Raw genomic sequence first — 13,136 nt, 5'->3', positions numbered from 1 at the left:
AATCTCTAGAAGTTGGAAAGGCAGGAACAGTTATTCTTCCCTGAGAGCCCCTAGAAAGCACTATCATCCTGCCAATACCTTGATTTTAGCCCAGAAAGACACATTTTGGATCTGACATGCAGAACTATAAGAGAACGCATTTGTGTTCTTACCAATTTTGTGGTAATTTATTAGAGTTACATGTTGTTCATAGTTATTTTGTGTTCTTTTACAGATAGTTTCAATATCTATATCATTTCTGTGTCTAATTCTGTTGATTGCTGTTTTCTATTGGAAGTATTTTCTGTCTTTTTTAATTTTATAATTTTTGATTGATGTTCATCGTGTACATGACAATGTATTAGACATTGTAGTAAGTAGCATTTATGTCTGGAATTGGGCATGCTTATTTTCTGCTATGCTATTAGTGATGAGGTAGGGAGGATTAAGTCAATCTAGTTAAAAGTCAGTCTGGGTTTGCAATTAGCTGTTTTCATGTCTGCCTTCAGTGTACTGCTGTCTTCAAATTCCTCCAGCATTACCTTGTGCTTGGATTCTGGATAACTTTCCTGAGCATTTTTCTCAATGTTCCTCCCCAACCACAACTCCAAGTTTGCCTTTGTATCTAGACCTAAGAGAGGATCCAGTTTCAGGTTCCTTTTTTTTCCCCCAAAGTAGAAATTCCTTGTTACTTGGTGCTTGGTAGCCTGGGCGACAGAGGCAAGGGGATTCTGTTTTCCTTGTTTAGTCACTATCTTAGGCTCTGTGTCATGGTTTCCGAGGCAGAGTTTCCAAGTGACCCTGCTCCTCTCAGCAGTAGGGGAGCTCAATTTCCTGGGTCCAAGATGGTTTTCTGCAACTCTCTGAGGAGTAGAGGACATTTACTTTTACCCTCCCACCAATCATTGTGAGTCTTCATCAACTCTCTGGTTGATGGTGCTTGTTTCCTTTCTTCAGAGGCAGAAGGTTTTGTTCCTTATGGAAGAAGTAACTGGGTGCCGTTTCATTCTCTCCTACAGCAGCTTCACCATCTTCCAGGACTCAACAACAGGTGTTCTCCTCTCTTTGATGCTGCTCCTTCTCATGGGCACACAGTAGGTTGTTGGAGAAAAACCTGCAATCGACTATCAACTTTCCTTGGGTCTATAGCTCGGTGGTATTCCATACAATTGCTTTATCTGACTCTCACTCCTTAAGCAATTGGATACAATTTTTAGCTGAATTATTCCTACCCACATATATTGAGACCTTCTTCCATAGGTGAGTATTCTGTTTCTCCCTGGAGGTACATATCTTTCCTTAGATGTGGGTGGCTACCCTATTACATCAGCTTTCTGATAAGTTGAGAAAAGTTATCACTCTGTAGATTGTACAGCTTTTTATTTTGGTTTGTGTGGGAGTATATTCTAGTACACTATTATATAATATAGCATACTATATAAGACATATATACATGTAGTGTATAATATATAATAATATATGTAAATAATATACAATATACTATACTATACTGCAGTCTATTCTGGTGGTGCATTTGTTGTATTTTTTGTGGTCTGTTGATGTTCTCTTTTAACATGTGTGTTTCTTTATTGTCTCAGTGTTGTAGTTTTTTTCTTCTGTGACTTGCATGTGTTCCTCAGCTTTGCTCACTGATCCCTTTTATCTCTTGTTATTTCTGTTTCGTTTTTACTTTATTTAGGTCTTTTACAGATGAATTTGCTGACTCTCACTTGTAGGAAAATCTAATTGCTCTTTTCTCATATATTTTCTTATAATACCCGTGTATGAATGCCACACAAGTCTTTTCATTTATTTTAGAATAAATGATCTATAGAAATTAGTAGGCAATTCCAATGTTGGAAGAGGCAGATTAGCTTTGTTGATTTTTTAGTTCAAGTGCTGTCCTCTTAGTTGCTATAGAGATAAACCATTGTTTTTAAAAATGTGAAACCTCTGTGCATAATTGTGTATTTCATGTTTCAGACCTTTACACATTTCAGAGCCTTCTCAATCAGCCTTGTGTGCTCATTCTTTCACTGGTCACTGTTACCAAGTAGAGTGACTCCTGTCTTCCAGAGTGATCCATTTGCTTCAGAAGCAGTGTTTTTGTTCACCCTTTGAGATCTGTCACCTGTGAGATGCTGAACGTTTTATTACTTTTCCTCTTGTGTCTCTAAGTATTTTACCTTTTTTCAATCTCAGCCCAACTCATAGCAGTTCTAAATAAAGTGCAGCACTCTTATTTTAGAGTGTACATTTTCTGGGAACTTATGACATCTTCCTCTACTAGACCCTTCCTCTTCTTCAGATTCTTCTCTGACTCAATATCACAGCTTTGGTTTATTGCTTTATGAGTTCTTACCCAGCCCTGATGGTCTTAATAGCTTTATACAGCTTTTTCATATAGTTCAAATTTTTTGTTTTTTTCTGTTCCCTAATTTGGCCAAGCAAGCATTTTATAGTTTATTATTGCATTGTTTTCCCTCATTATCATACATGATTTCCTGGTGAAAAGGCAGAAAAATTCTTAAGTAACTTATAAGTTGATCTTGCTGGAAGCTGGTAATATTTTTTAAATTGTTTTGATCATTACAAAATTTATGCAGTTGCATATGATGATTGATGGTTCAGTGGTTCTCAAAACGGATATTAGCAAGCACAATTTTAGTTAATATTCTTTTCTGGACCTTTTGATATAAAATATACTGATTACTAAACAGACTGCATTTACAAAGTAATCATTCATTGTCAAAGACACATTTATAAATTTTCAATTAAAGTTCCTAATTAGCATGAACATCAAGAGTTACTCTTATTGAACTGATATGGTAATAGACAAAACAAAGAAATAAAGAATTTTAATTAGTCTATGCAACCTTAATGTTGATAAATTTGCATTCTCTGTTGCGGGAAGTCGGGGACCCCGAATGGAGGGACCAGCTGGAGCCGTGGCAGAGAAAGATAAATTGTGAAGATTTCATTTTAATATGGACATTTATCAGTTCCCAAATAATACTTTCATAATTTCTTACATCTGTCTTTAATCTCTTAATCCTGTTATCTTTGTAAGCTGGGGATGTACATCACCTCAGGACCACTGTGATAATTGTGTTAACTGTACAAATTGATTGTAAAACATGTGTGTTTGAACAATATGAAATCAGTGCACCTTGAAAAGAACAGAATAACAGCGATTTTAGGGAACCAGGGAAGACAACCATAAGGTCTGACTGCCTGGAGGGTTGGGCAAAATAGCCATATTTTCTTCTTGCAGAGAGCCTATAAATGGATGTGCAAGTAGGGAAGATATTGCTAAATTCTTTTCCTAGCAAGGAATAAATTATATTAACACCCTGGGAAAGGAATGCATTCCTAGGGGGAGGTCTATAAGCGGTCACTCTGGGAGTGTCTGTCTTATGCAGTGGAGATATGGACTGAGATACACCCTGGTCTCCTGCAGTACCCTCAGGCATACTAGGGTGGGGAAAGACTCTGCCCTGGTAAATTTGTGGTCAGACCAGATCTCTGCTTTTGAAACCTGTTTTCTGTTGTTTAAGATGTTTATCAAGACAGTATGTGCACCACTGAACATGGACTCTTATCAGTAGTTCTACTTTTGCCCTTTGCCTTGTGATCTTTGTTAGACCCTTGTTAGTAGTTCTGCTTTTTGTCCTTTGAAGCATGTGATCTTTGTATCTACTGCCTGTGACTACACCCCTCCCCTTTTCAAACCCGTAATAAAAACTTGCTGGTTTTGAGGCTTGAGTGGGCATCACAGTCCTACCAATATGTGATGTCATCCCTGGCGGTCCAGCTGTAAAATTCCTCTCTTTATACCAAATATCTTTATTTCTCAGCTGGCTGACTCTTAGGGAAAATAGAACCTATGCTGAAATATTTGGGGTGGGTTCCCCTAATACTCTCCTCTTGGTTTTTTAAAATAACACTAAAAAATTTAGGACATCAATTATAATCAATATGAATAAATTCTGAAAGAGTCAGAATGTATGTTGGGAACCATGGAGAAATAACATTTAAAGTTTCTGGTATTTTGAACTTTAATTGCTTTGTAGCTTTTTAAAATCCAATTTGATTAAAATAAAACTGCATAAATTTATACATGGTGATATTACAATTAGGAAATTAAAATGACAAATATAAATGTTTAAATATCTTACTGATTAAATAAGAAACTTCTGACAAGAAAAGCTGTTACCACATTGACCAAGCTCATCATCTAGATTTCTGTGTCACCAGAAATGTCCAGCCTTTTGGAAGCTGATAGTTTGTTTTCCCTTTGACAAAATTTCTCCAAAATAAGTAGTAGCTATGAGTAAATAAATGAGTTTTGTGTTTATAATTTATATAACATAATTAAAATCTTAATGTATGAAAATACTAATGTACAATGTAGTAAGTATGATAATAGTCCCTATCCATACTAAGTAATAAAACATTACCAATACAATTGAAAACACTTAAGCACTTTACCAACAATAAATCTTTCTGTTTGTTCTGGGTTAAACAGTACCTTAAATTTAGACTTTATTATTTCCACATATTTCTGTCTATACTTACTATGTATGTGGGTTTCTTTGATGAATATATATTATTATTTTTAACGTTTCAATTACATGCAAATAAACTGTGTGTATTCTTTTGAATCTAGATTTTTTTATTATACTAGGATTATGAGATCCATTTTTGTTGAAAAATATGTAGTGTTGCACTAGTTCATTACTTTTTAATGCAACATACTATTTTAATATATGAATACAACACAATATAGTCTTACACTCAGTTCATGATCAATATTTGTGTAGTTTGCAGTTATTGTTATCACAGTCAATATTACTATGAATGTTCTTTTTTAAAAAATTCTTTACCTATTTTAGATGGTAGCTATTGTCTATTTTATGTGTTGCAAACATTTTCTGGTTTCTGTCTTAGTTTTGCATTTTCTTGAGGAGTGCATTTCTTGGTGAATGTATATTATTAGTTTTGATGTGGTCAAAATAATCATTCTTATTTGTTACGTTTTGCACTTTTATTTATCTTGTTGAAGAAAATTTTCCCTATTCTGAAGATGTGTAGGTGTAATTCTATATTTTGATTAAAAGTTAAGTTTTGCTTATGTTGGTAATATGCACAGAATCGATTTTATATCTTGAATATGTCAACATATTTTTATTTCTTTCCATATTGATACAAATCATCCCAATATAATTTGTTGAATAGTCCATCCTCTCCCCACTGATCTGCAATACTATTTTGTCATATATACAGTTTCCATCCATGCATGAGCCTGTTCCTGGGCGTTTCAATCTTAAACCTAAAATAATCAATTCAAAAGTGTTTGGATTTTGTATGTGAACAATAGGCAATCATATTGACTACTCCTAATGGTATTTTCTTTTTTCCTCTGTAATACCAATACTTTTCATTTCATTCTTTTGTTTCTCTGTAGTTGCTAATACTGCCAACATTTTGTTAAACATGAGCAGGAATTCAATTTGGTAATAATATATTTTTTAACACTGATTTTTTCCAGAAATTATTGTTTTAAATATGTATATCTATGTGAAAATAAAATTTGTGGGTAATATTATTTTTAACTGCCATTGTCCAATTATGGTACTAAAACTAGTCGCGATTTTAAAGTTATTTAGAAAGTATTCTTTTTCCCCTGTTTTCCTGGGGCATTTTTGTAATATTGATATTTTATTTCTTATGGGTTTGAGTAGAACCTGTAAAACCATCTAAATTCGGTGTTGGTTTGTATTTTCAGTGAGTGAGCTTTTGGATAATACATTTCTTTAATGATTATGGGAACAGTCAGTGTTATTTTGTAATATATCAGTTTCATTGTTATCTTTTCAGAAATATATCTATATTGATCAAATTTCAAATTTATCACAAATATTTTGATGTTATTTACTTGTGCTTAAAAAATAACTCATGTTATTGGTTACTTCTGTCATCTTAAATTTTAAAGACATTACTTTTGTCTTTTAAAAAAAATCATGGCAGATACTGCATATTTACTAAATTTTGTTATGTTGTTCTTTTAAAATATTTTGGGTTGGATGTTTAGCTCATGTATTATTTCTTTATTTTCTAATATAAACATTTAGGAAAACAGCTATTTATCTATGTTACATTTATATGTATAATTTTAAGGGTTTTTTAAGTGCTGCTAAAATTTTCTTTTGCCAACTTGAATTTAATATCATTTTTATCCAACTATTGCTTTGCTCTCTCTATTTTAAAAATTTCTATTAATGTTACATCTCAATCTATGAGCTTATTTAACTATCTAAAAAGTATTTCCCATATATGGAGGAGTTTTTCCTTAATCAGTATTAAATTTGCTAAATGTTGAGAAAATGTGTTTTGTTCGCTTTTATATTTATAGTCCATTATAATATTTAAAAAATAACTTTATCATATTTTTTATTTTATGTGTGGTATTTTGCTACTTTTCCTGTGTTTCTTTTGTTTTTTTCTGCCTTAATTTTATTTTATTCTTCATTTTATTTTGTTTTCTCTCCTAATCTTTGACAATTACATTGCTAATGCAATTTCGTCAGTGTTTGTTCTTAAGTTTTTATTATGTGTACGTAAAATCAAACATTAATCATTGTGTCTTTCTCCTCCCAAGCAATCAAAATACTTAGACCACTGTAACTCTATACTCATCTATCTCACAAGTTTTCTGACATCTCAGGCCAATATGTCTTTTAATTCCAGAATTCAGATATTATGATTGCTATAAAGAGTCAATTATTTTTATTCTAAAACTTATTTGCTAATTTGTTTCTTTTCATTTTTTATCCCATTTCAGATCATTATTCTAATATCATTTTCCTTCTTTTTGAAGCATATCTCTTAAGTTGCCTTAACGTCCATCTGTTAAGAGTAAACCCAAAGTTTTTATTCAAAAATTTATTTATTTTTCCTTGGTTTTAAATGATTATTTAGTATTGTATACAATTTTATGTTTATAGTTATTTTCTTTAAGTAATTGGGACGTGCTATTTCTTATCTTCTGCTTCTTCGCTTCTGCTGGTAAATCTGCTGTTTGGCCAACTATCCTTTTCGTGGCTTATCACTTTCCTTCTCTCTGTGGCTCAATTTTTTTTCTACTCTTAAGATTTTCGACTTTGATGTCTTGCAGTTTCATTACACCATGGTTTAGTATAGAATTCTTTTTTAATTTATATTGCTTGGATTCTTTTTACGTCTTTTTCAAGTCCTGTTTCTGTTCCTTTAATATTCTTTCAATTCTAATTTTATGTTCAACTTAAAGACAGATTTTATTTCAATAGGGTTATGTGTTGTAACATTTTCTAAGCAGTCATTTTTCAAATCAGTATGTTTATTAATTTTTATTGAATCTTATTACTTGTTTATCTTGTTAATGTTCTCATGTATTTCTTTATATTTTAAAACCCAATTTAGTTTATAATCCAGATCTGTGGCTATTCATTGTTTCATCTGACCCTTATTCATGGTGAGTTTTTATGTATTTATAATTTTAAAAAACTTTGAATGCATCTTCCAGATTACCCAGGCTTGTAGTACATTTGAAGAATGTGTACATCGACTTTCTTGAGGAAACCTTTCTCTAGAAAAGATTTGCTTTTGCTTCTACCATGTGCTTAAGATGCCAGGAATATGTGATCACTTTAAATGATTTTATTGAATTTTTGTGTAAATTTGAACCCCATGGCCCAGTGATGTGAGGTTTAGGGCTGTAATTTCTCAAGAAAACATCATATTTCTTTTCTTCTCACTTGAATGTAATGCCTGTGGCTTGTAAGGTACACTGTAGAGTCCTTTTCCAGTGGGAAGACATTTGCTAACTCACTTTATCACTGAAGAGTCCTGGCTTTGGTCAGCAGAACCTCTTTTATTTCACTGTTTGGAGTGAGCCCAGCATCTTGTCTCATTGCTGTCAAGTATTCTGATCATGGTCCTCTCTTTAGCCAAAGGTCTTTAGATAACAAACGAGGGCGTCATTGACAGCTTGTCACTGTGGATTCCAGTTTCCAGTACTTTTGGTTTTAGCCCCTGGAATTTATTTTCTTTCTTGTGAGCACTGATATACATGAGTTTTATTAAATTATATACAAAATTTTCAGTAGGTTGGAGGGTAAAAATGCCTGAATCTAAGGTTTGTTATGTTGTTGTGAGTGGAAGGCCATTCTGAAACTTTAGAATTATAAACATTATTTCAGGAATAAAACTGATAGCATTTAAAAACCAGCACAGACCAATCAGAATGGAAGCAGACCTTAAACAACTTTATGCCATAGAGTTCAATACCAGGTAAATATCCTCCCTACTTGTCCTTTAAGTCCTTTTTGTAAGATTAAGTGAGTGATAGATGTAGTCACTTTACATCATCTTCATCAAAATGATACTAATGCTTTCAGTCTGAAAAACAGTTATACATTTAATTTTCAGCTGCAAATTAAACATTCACTTCTTTATAAAGATTAAAATTATTTATATTCACTTAAAACAAAGATTGGTTGTCAACTATTTCTCAAATGCTGTTTTTAATCCATGTGATTTGTTGAACAATTTGATTCTATACTCATAGGGTGCATGTCCTCATTCACAACATGAATCATTTATGGAGTTTTGTTTTGTGCCAGTAGTTATGCTACACAGTTTATATGCATTTTCTGTAACGCTCACAAGAACCTTGCATGGTAGGTTCTTAACATCTCCACTTAGAAGGTTTGTAAACTTGAGCCAAAAGAAATTAAGGAACTGGCCTAATGAAAAAGTTCATGAGTTCAAGTCCAGCTCTTCTAAGGCTGTATCAGGCCATGTCACTTACTGAAAACGACTGGAATCAAGAGACTGGACTTTCAATTCTACCACTATTCATTTCTAGCAAAGTCACCATACTAAGAATACTCATTGCACAATATTGCTACTTATGGTTATTTAATATTTGTGACTTTTGTTAAGTAAGCTTTTTACAATAGAGTCTTCAGATTTAAAACAATTTGTTAAAGTGTTCAGACTAATATCCATATTCATTTCTGCATAAATACAAAACATGACAGACATGACCATAATACTGGATTAGACATCACTCTAACAAGGGGTTATCAGGGTTCCTATATTAGTTTTAAGTGTACAAGGCAAAATATTATTCTAACAGTATTTTAATTTTTCTCCAATGTCTGATTTCATGCAGTTTTTTTAGTTTCAGTTTAAATAATTATTTTCAAAAGTGCCTAAGAAGTTTTAGAAATTGCTAAAATAATCACTTTACATGGAAAATCATTTGTTTTCATTCCGTTACTAAGTTGAGTAGATACGTTAATGGGGACTAATGGTAAACTTAAAAATCAAGCTTTACAATATGTTTAGGACATTAAATAATAATTTCCCAATATACTCAAATATTTATACATTTTTGTAGTCCCATCATTTTAAAGTCATGTTTACTGGGATATACTTTAAACTCAATAAAGGTCAGCAATTTTGAGTGTGTCATGGAATCACTTTGACAAATATATGCAGTCATGGGATCATCCCCACAATCAAGAAATAGAATATTTCCATCATTATAAAAAGTTATCTTGTGCCTTTATGAAGTCAATTCCTTCTTACCACTAATAGTCACTGGCCAACACTGATGTTTTCTGTCCTTATAATTTTGCCTTTTCCAATGTCATATACATAAAGATCATATTTATATTTATAACGTTGTCTTCTGTGTCCAGCATCTTTCATGTGATCTTGAGACGCATTCATATTGTTGCATATATCAATGGTTCAGCACTTTAAGGGTCTGGATAGTATTTTATTGTACAGATTTACTCAATTTGCTTATCTGTTCACCTATTGAACATTTGTGTTATTTCTAGATTTGGGACAGTGTTAACAAAGCTACTACAAATATTTGTGTGTAGATTATTTTGTAGGGAAATGTGTTTTTATTTCCCCTGGGAAATCCTATATCAAGGAATAAAACTGGTGGGTCATATGGTAAGTGTATGTTGATTTTCACAAAAATCTGCTAATCTCTTTTTAAAAAAAACAGCTGTACCATTTTGCATCCCCAATTCCTACACATCCCTGCCAGCATGTGGTACTCTCAGAATTTTAATTTTAGCCTTTCTAGTGTCTGTGTAGTGGTATCTTCCTCTGATCCTAATGGCATTTCACTTATAACTAAAGATGTTGAGCATATTTTCATGTGCAAATTCCCACTCATATATCTTCTTTGGTGAAGTAGCAATTCAAATATTTTGCCATTTCTTTATCAGATTGTTTGTCTTATTGTTGACTTATGAGTTTTTAAATGTAAAATAGATAAAACTTCTGTGCTATGTATGTGTTTTGAAAATATTTTCTCCCAGTCTCTGGTTTGTTTCATTTTCTTAACCGTTTTTAGATGAGTAGTATTTTTAAATTCTGAAGCCAGCCAACTTACGAATGACATAACAAACCTTTGCTTACCATATTGTCACAAATATTTCCTCCCATGTTTACTTTTATGCAAGTTGTAGTTACATCTTGTAACTTCAAATATCTAACCCATTTTAAGATAATTTTAGTATGGTATGAGATAAAGGTCAGGATGTTTTGTTTTTGCATATAGCCATCTAATTTTCCAACTAAATGCAAGTGTTTGCATATTGTGGAAAAGGTTATCATTTTCCCTTTGAATTCAGTTGGCATGTTTATAAAAAATCAATTGACCCTGTATAGATGTGCCTGTTCCTGGTACTTCTATTCTATTCCATTGTTCCATATGTCTATTCTTAGTCAACACTCTTTTTGATACTGTAGCTTTCTAGTAATTCTTGAAATCATGTAATATAAGTCCTCAAACCTCATTCTTCTCTTTTTTTGAAACAGTCTTGCTTGCTCTGTTGCCTAGGCTGGAGTGCAATGGTGCAATGTCGGCTCACTGCAACCTCTGCCTCCTGGGTTCAAGTGATTCTTGTGCCTCAGCTTCCCTAGTACCTGGGATTACAGGCATGTGCCACCACGCCTAGCTAATTTTTGTATTTTTATTAGAGAGGGGTTTCACCATGTTGACCAGGCTGGTCTCAAACTCCTGACCTTAAGTGATCCACCAGACTCGGTTTCCAAAGTGTTGAGATTATAGGCATGAGCTACCATGCCATCCTTCGTTCTTCTTTTTCAAAATGCTTCTGGCTGTATTAGTTCCTTAATCTTTCATATAAAATTTTGAAGTCACCTCATTTACTTTCGATTTTAAGAAAGCATGCTGTGATTTTGATCAGTGTTATGTTAAATCTATTGATATATTTGAGGCGAGTTGACATCTTAACAATTTTGGTTCTTCTGGTCCCTGGAACACAGGATAGCTCATAATTTATGTACTACTTTAATTTCTCTTAGCAATATTGTATAAAGTTTAGAAGTCTTGTGCATATTTTGTTAAATATATTCCTAAATATTTCTGGGTTTGATGCTATTGTAATTGGTATGTTTTATATTTCTATTTTCAGAATTGCTTTACTAATATATAGGAATATAGTGAAGTTTTGTTTATTAAATTTGTTTTTTGTGACCTTGCTAAACATACTTAAAAGTTTTAACAGGTTATTTCTAGAAACTCCTTTGGGAGTTCTTCATAAATTATGTTTCCTGAGAATATACAGATTTTTATTTTATTTCCAAACGGCATACCCATTATTTCTTATAATTTAATATTTCTTACTTTACAAAGCACTGGCTAAGACTAGTACAATGTTAAATTGGTGTAATGAGGACAGCCATTCTTGCCTTGTTCACACTCTTAGGTGGAAAATATTCAGTCTTTTATCATGAAGTATGTTAGATATTGGTTCCTTATAGAAGACTTTCCTCAGGATGGAGAGGTTGTCTCCATTCCTAGTTTGCAAAAACGTGTTGAATTTTGGAAAATGCTTTTTCTGCCCCCATTAAGAAGATTTTTAAAAATTCTTGATTAACTTGTTGTATGTTATGGTTTATTATGCTAATTGACATTTGGATATTGAAATTAACTTTAATTCATGGCATATATCCAGTATGGTCATGGTATATTTTCCTTTTTACATATGGCTTTTTATTTCCTAATATGGTAATTCTTATGTGCATGAGACATACTAGTCAATACTTTTTTTGCAAACACTTTTTTGCTTCAGTATTAGGGTAATTGAAGGACCCCTAAAATTTATAAGGAAGATTTTTTTCCTCCTTTTTTTAATTTTTGGAAGAGTTTGTGTAGGGTTGGTATTATTCCTTTCTTAAATATTTGGTAGAATTAATCAGTGGAATAACTTTGGCCAAGATACTTGTCAGAGGATTTTAACCAAGAAATTAATTTCTGTACAGGATATAAAGTTTTGTATTCTTTTCTGAGTAAGGTTTGATGATTTGCGTTTTTCAAGTATTTGTTCATTTCATCAAAATTATCAAGTTTACTGGCAAAGAGTTCAACATAACATTCTCTCATTCTTGTAATGTCTGTAGCACATGTAGTCAGCCGCCTCCTTCATTCCGCTCACATTTACTGAGGAGATTGATGTTCTCATCTGTAATTGTAGATTTTTCTGTTTCTCTTTTAGTTCTATCAGTTTTACTTTGTATATTTTGAATTTTGAATTTTTGCTGCATTCATATTTAGAATTGTTATCTCTTCTTGGGAAATTGATGTCTGGACACGTAGAATTTCCTTCTTCATCCCTGGTAATATTTCTCATTCTGATATTTAGCTTGTCTAATACTAATAGAGCCTCTGCAAATTTCTTTTGCTTAGGATTTGCACAATGTAACTTTTTCTGTCCTTTAACTTTTAACTCACATATACGTTTCTATATAAAGTATATTTCTTATAGAAAAATATAGTTGGATATTGCTTCTATATCCAATATTACTGTCTTGTCTTCTAGATTGGGCATTTAGACCTTTTTTGTTAATCTAATTCTTCATGATGGTTGAGAATTGATCCTCCATCTTGCTATTCATTTTCTATTTTCTCTAAATGTAATTTATTCCTTTTGTCCTTTCTCCTGCCTCATTTTGAAATAATTAAATATGTTTTATTATTCATTTTTATTTATTTTATTGGCTTATTGTTAGAACTTTGTGTTTTATTATTTTCAATTGTTTACCTCTAGGGCTTATATATA

At 32.2% G+C, this 13,136-nt stretch overlaps 1 long non-coding RNA gene across 1 annotated transcript in view; it reads left to right on the top strand.

Moving 5' to 3' along the window:
* Nucleotides 1–760: 760 nt before the first annotated feature.
* Nucleotides 761–13,136, top strand: part of LOC108527964 (uncharacterized) — a 73,024-nt gene continuing 60,648 nt past the window's right edge. Inside the window, exons 1-2 of the long non-coding RNA XR_001884987.1 lie at nucleotides 761–886; nucleotides 999–1,239. This is a non-coding gene — a long non-coding RNA (uncharacterized LOC108527964). The remainder of the gene's footprint in view (nucleotides 887–998; nucleotides 1,240–13,136) is intronic.

Source organism: Rhinopithecus bieti, unplaced genomic scaffold (assembly GCF_001698545.2).
Source record: "Rhinopithecus bieti isolate Rb0 unplaced genomic scaffold, ASM169854v2 scaffold_3948, whole genome shotgun sequence".
Classification (NCBI taxonomy): Eukaryota; Metazoa; Chordata; class Mammalia; order Primates; family Cercopithecidae; genus Rhinopithecus; species Rhinopithecus bieti.
This window is presented reverse-complemented; position numbering and strand designations above follow the sequence as displayed.